Source organism: Oncorhynchus mykiss, chromosome 14 (genome assembly GCF_057628025.1).
Source record: "Oncorhynchus mykiss isolate SJ-2025 chromosome 14, ASM5762802v1, whole genome shotgun sequence".
Lineage (NCBI taxonomy): Eukaryota > Metazoa > Chordata > Actinopteri > Salmoniformes > Salmonidae > Oncorhynchus > Oncorhynchus mykiss.
Window position 1 is genome coordinate 14836500 of NC_143035.1, and position 6624 is coordinate 14843123.

Below are 6624 nucleotides of genomic sequence, written 5' to 3' on the forward strand. Positions count from 1 at the left end.
AAACTTGAGAAAAGAATTACGGCTTATTATTGTATACTGCCATGCTGGAACTGGTGACTATAAATTGGAGTTACATGAATCGAGGCGTGTAATAAAAACTAAATCAACCAAACCCACAACAGAGAACAAAAGACACTGGAAGTCGAAGGCTGAAACTTCAGCCCAGTCCATCTAAGTGTTTGGGAGTAGTCATTGGACCATCCCTTTGGGTTGAGGTTTCAACCGAATGGCGTCAAAGGAAGTCTTCATAGAACGTAATGCTATTCTCCACGCTTTTTGAGGAGAGGCAACTATATAGCCCTATCATTAATGATATCCAGTACAATTCATCACTAGGAAACAGTTGTTTTCTAAGATGTTTTATCAATTTTTGGATGCATAGTTAAGTCCGTGAAAACAAGAGGTTACTGAGGACATTTCTGTTTGGACAGGCCTTTGCATTGAAAAAAAGTTCCATTACCATGGTGATTTGGTAATCAATAGAACGGGTGTCTTCACATCCCAACCAAGTAACCCATAATGTACTCTAAATGTTCTCTCCTAGAATGGTCATAACATCATGCTTAACAGAACACCTATTTATCTTAATAGCAGCCTACCATTAACTTCACACCTACTTTTAGTCTAATTGGTGAGAGTGGAATTTTCACATTGCTCCATATCTATATTTAAGCAAGTCTCCTCTGCTCTTCATCAATTGGTAAGAGCTACAATCAGGAACATTTATTGAGTCAACACAGATTCTCTCATAACATTCTATAATTGCCTCCGTGCTCATGACATCATAGAAGAAATACATCACAGTCACTGATGCTGTCACGACTTCCACCGAAGTCGGCTCCTCTCCTTGTTCGGGCGGCGTCCGGTGGTCGACTTCACAGGCTTTCTAGCCATCGCCGCTCCATGTTTCATTGATCCATTTGCTTTGTCTTGTTCCCTGCACACCTGGTTTACATTCCCCAATCACACAGCAGGTATTTATTCCTCTGTTCCCCCTCATGTCTTTGTGTGATATTGTTATTTGTGTTATTTTGTGATGCACCTGACTGGTGTTCTTATATTCCGTGTTGTTCACGAGCTATGTTTATTTGTTAAACATACATTTTGTGACTTTTTGTGTGTTTTTGCACTTCTGCCATTTGGCTGGAGGTTTCGACACAGTGGCGTACATCTGTTGGTTTCTCCTGCCTCAATAAAGTGTGCGCCTGTTCACAACCCTCTGCTCTCCTGCACCGGACTTCGCTACCAGTACGCACACCCTTGACAGATGCGTCATTGAGTTTTCCCTGATAGGAATCAAAATCGTAACAATCACCCTTGACGACACTCTGACCATCAATCAGAGAAACACAATCATCTGTTTTTTGCAATTGAGTCAACACGAGTTGTGAATGCTCGCTGTGTCCCAAAAAACGAAAACAGATGTGGATATTGCAATGGGAGAAGTAAATATTTCCCCACCAGCTTTCATTAGGCAGCAATTTCACTATGAAATGAAGCATCTCCATCATAACTCAAGCAAACATTACACTAATGTTGAATACTTTAGAGACTGTTCCCAAAAAATAAATAATAATAATATAAAAATAGCAACAATGTGGAAGCAATTTATGCTAATTAGGCTTTTATTTATGGTCCAATAATTGGGCACATTTTAATTGTTGATGATGTTTTTTCTCTTCCATTTTTTGCTATCCCTGTGCTCTCCCCTTGCTCTCTTTCTAAGAAGATCAAAGGAAGCCCACTTGACTAGATGGTCATGCTGAGTGGTTGTGGTTTATGTGGACACAATTAGAACAATTTATGTGTGCCATTCACTTAGGAACTTCCACTTAGCACAAGAGGTAAAGCCCTTTTCCGAGTGTTATCTTATACAGTCATTAAGGATAATGTCAAAATCAAGTGCATGATAGCACTGCCATTCAAACTGACAGATTCGGTCAATACAAGTGAAGCACTTTTAATAAGATATGCTCAGATGATTTTAATACAACAAACTCCTTATGGATTAAAGTAAAGTATGTCCAATCTCATCCTTAAAGAACTTAATACATTGATTGACCCCCATCCGGAATTGTGCTATCCATTTCCCTCCAAAACAAGACCACTAATCACGTTTTTCTTGTATCGTAGTTTACATCAAATGCTCGGAGCATGGCTTGCCGTATACAGTCCCTTTTTTCTCCTCCTGCATTTTAATGAGACCACAAATGGTTCAGTCCAGATTGAGCTGAGGAAACAAGGTGCATTATGTAGCTGGGAGGTAACCCAGCCATTGACACACAATTAGCATGAAGCCCAGACCTTGGAACAAGCAATGAGGCTGCCGAGAGCTCGCCTGACAGCATGAAAAGATGAAGACTTGAGAAAAGATAGTGGGGGCATGGGAAAGTCCAAAGGGGATACGGAGCGGCTGAAGTATACGCAATGAGTGAAGGTGGACATTTAGGCAAAGAATGTTTTTGTGAAAATTATTGTGCCTGAAACAGCTGCCAAGTGTCTGTGCATTCCTTCACACTAAAGAGAAGCATTTATTTGGACATGAATGTTGTTTATCCCCTCTATATGTACATGCAAGCCTGTTAAAGAGAAAAAGACTAAAACTATTGAAGTACAAAATCCTCTCAGGTACAGAATTAGGTCAACTTGGGATCCATAGTCCTACTTGGGATCCATACTCCTACTACTTGAGTTCCAAAGTCCTACTTGGGATGCCACCCAGTGCAGCCAAATTCTAACGAGGAAATACATTATTAAATGGTGGTATTTTACATTATGACCATCATCCAATTCCTCTAAGTCCACAGGAAGTATTGAAAAGGTCTTCTGGAAGAGTTGCTGCTTAGAGTTGCTGCCCAGAAGGTCAGTGTGTGTAAAATCACCCTATAGAATGATTTCATAAACATTATAACAGCCATGCTGTACTGAAATACATGGTGATTACATAGAAGGCAGCTGTTTCTACATTTCTTATTGTAGTTGAGAGAACAAATCAGCAACTCATAATTCAGAGCTGTCCGGTCTGGGCCTCACAGTCACTGAAAAAAGGGAATATTATAAAGATATATTTTACAATGAGACTGTGTATACCTCGCTTAAAACTGGTCTCTTCTTTGGGAAAAGTACATGGAAAAGGACTAACCGTGAGTGTGATAATAAAAAATAAAAAAATTCACACAATGATTTTTCGCGTTGTTCGTAACTTTTGTACATAATGTTGCTGCTACCGTCTCTTATGACTGAAAAGAGCTTCTGGACAACAGAACTGAGAGGACTCACCTTAGATTAGACAAAGAGTTTTTGTTCAATGAGTCAGACGGGAGGGATATATTACAGACACCTGACCAGGCCTCATTCGCTGGAGAAGGAAACTGAGATTTTGCTGAAAAAGATCAGGGTGTCTTGTGAGGAATAGGCGACGAGTGGCTAATCTGCCTTTGTCTTCTGTCCTGCTAGCTAATATTCAATCGCTGGAAAATGAATGGGACAAAATGAAGGCACGTACATCCTACCAACAGGAAATTAAAAGCTGTAATATCTTATGTTTCACCGAGTCATGGCTGAATGACGACATTAAGAACATACAGCTGGCGGTTTATACACTCTATCGGCAGGATAGAACAGCAGCCTCTGGTAAGACACACGGCGGGGGCATATGTATATGCATATGTATATGTAAACAGCTGGTGCACGGTTCTAAGGAAGAGTTTTTGCTCGCCTGATAAGCTGAAGACCACACTATCTACCTAGAGAGTTTTCATCTGTATTTTTTTGTAACTGTCTGTATACCACCACAGACAGATAATGGCATAAAAACCTCACTCATTGAGCTGTATACCGCCATAAGCAAACAGAAAAACGTTCATCCAGACGCGGCGCTCCTAGTGGCTGGGGACTTTAATGCAGGGAAACTTAAATCAGCTTTACCTAATTTCTATCAGCATGTTAAATGTGCAACCAGAGGAAAAAAATTCTAGACCACCTTTACTCCACACACATAGACATATACAAAGCTCTCCCTCCCCCTCCATTTGGCAAATCTGACCATAATTCTATCCCCCTGATTCCTGCTTACAATAAAAAATTAAAGCAGGAAGCACCAGTGACTCGGTCTATAAAAAAGTGGTCAGATGAAGCAGGTGCTAACCTACAGGACTGTTTGGCTAGCACAGACTGGAATATGTTCCGGGATTCTTCCGATGGCATTGAGGAGTACACCACATAAGTCAGTGGCTTTATCAATAAGTGCATCGATGATGTCGTCCCCACAGAGACTGTACGTACAGTTGAAGTCGGAAGTTTACATACACCTTAGCCAAATACATTTAAACTCAGTTTTTCACAATTCCTGACATTTTATCCTAGTAAAAATTCAGTCTTAGGTCAGTTAGGATCACCACTTTATTTGAAGAATGTGAAATGTCAGAATAATAATAGAGAGAATGATTTATTTCAGCTTTTTTTTCTTTCATCACATTCCCAGTGGGTCAGAAGTTGATATACACTCAATTAGTATTTGTTAGCATTGCCTTAAAATTGTTTAACTTGGGTCAAACGTTTTGGGTAGCCTTCCAAAAGCTTCCCACAATAAGTTGGGTGAATTTTGGCCCATTCCTCCTGACAGAGCTGGTGTAACTGAGTCAGGTTTGCAGGCCTCCTTGCTCGCACACACATTTTCAGTTCTGCCCACACATTTTCTATAGGATTGAGGTCAGGGCTTTGTGATGGCCACTCCAATACCTTGACTTTGTTGTCCTTAAGCCATTTTGCCACAACTTTAGAAGTATGTTTGGGGTCATTGTCCATTTGGAAGACCCATTTGCGACCAAGTTTTAACTTCCTGACTGATGTCTTGAGATGTTGCTTCAATGTATCCACATAATTTTCCATCCTCATGATGCCATCTATTTTGTGAAGTGCACCAGTCCCTCCTGCAGCAAAGCACCCCCACAACATGATGCTGCCACCCCCCTGCTTCATGGTTGGGATGGTGTTCTTCAGCTTGCAAGCCTCCCCTTTTTTCCTCCAAACATGACAATGGTCATTATGGCCAAACAGTCCTCATCAGACCAGAGGACATTTCTTCAAATAGTATGATCTTTGTCCCCATGTACATTTGCAAACCGTAGTCTGGCTTTCTTATGGCGGTTTTGGAGCAGTGGCTTCTTCCTTGCTGAGCGGCCTTTCAGGTTATGTTGATATAGGACTTGTTTTATTATGGATATAGATCATTTCGAACCTGTTTCCTCCAGCATCTTCACATGGTCCTTTGCTGTTGTTCTGGGATTGATTTTCACTTTTCGCACCAAAGTACGTTCATCTCTAGTAGACAGAACGCGTCTCCTTCCTGAGCGGTATGACGGCTGCGTGGTCCCTTGGTGTTTATACTTGCGTACTATTGTTGTACAGATGAACGTGGTACCTTCAAGAATTTAGAAATTGCTCCCAAGGATGAACCAGACTTGTGGAGATTTACAATTTTGGCTATTTTCTTTTGATTTTCCTATCATGTCTAGCAAAGAGGCACTTCGTAGGTAGGCCTTGAAATACATCCACAGGTACACCTCCAAATGGACTCAAATGATGTCAATTAGCCTATCAGAAGCTTCTAAAGCAATGACATAATTTTCTGGAATTTTCCAAGCTGTTTAAAGGCACAGTCAACTTACTGTATGTAAACTTCTGACCCACTGGAATTGAGGTACAGTGAATTATAAGTGAAATAATCTGTCTGTAAACAATTGTTGGAAAAATTACAGTAGATGTCCTAACCGACTTGCCAAAACTATAGTTTGTTTAACAAGAAATTTGTGGAGTGGTTGAAAAACTAGTTTTAATGACTCCAACCTATGTGTATGTACATTTCCGACTTCAACTGTAGCTTAGTGCTGAGCGAAACTATTTTTAAATCCACAAGTGTCATAGAATAAAAGTCAAATTAAAATTGTTTTGATATCTTCTCTGTTTACTTTGACTTCTCCCCCATGTTTATAAGAGGATGTGGTGTGGCGAAATTGCCTTTCTTAATTCATCCAGTTCCTTCAAAATCTGCCCAGAGTTTGTTTATAAAGATTGATTATTCCTAAAATTCCGGGCGTCATGGTGTTTGATTAAACAATAACAGCTTAAATTACGTGGCTTTTAATTAAAAGCATCGTCATATGACCATGATCCTTATCCACTAACAAGAGTCAAGAGTTGTTGGTCAATCCTAAATCCTATTCCGGGAAGTGGCATCTTTCATGTCTTTAAAGCTGAAGATGATGATCTACTAATTGAAACGTCATACAATGACTATCTTTTTTTCTAAATCTTTTTTTTTTGTTCAGGTATCCTTACAGAATCTTAAGGCCTTGATGGATACATGGAAGACAAATCATTGGCTCATTCGTGAAATACGTGCACGTGAAATAACAGCAAAAGACTAATCTACAAATTATTGCTTCATCTTAATAAGGAGTGTTCATGTTCACATCTGCATCAAAGCTGTGTCGTTGCCTTCGAAAGTGTTTGTCAATGCTGTGCGTACTGCAGCCAAGTCAATGCCTTTCAACTGACATGAAAGCATCAATTAATTAAACTGTAGGGAAAGGGAAAAATAAACATACTTTTCTATGTCTGCAC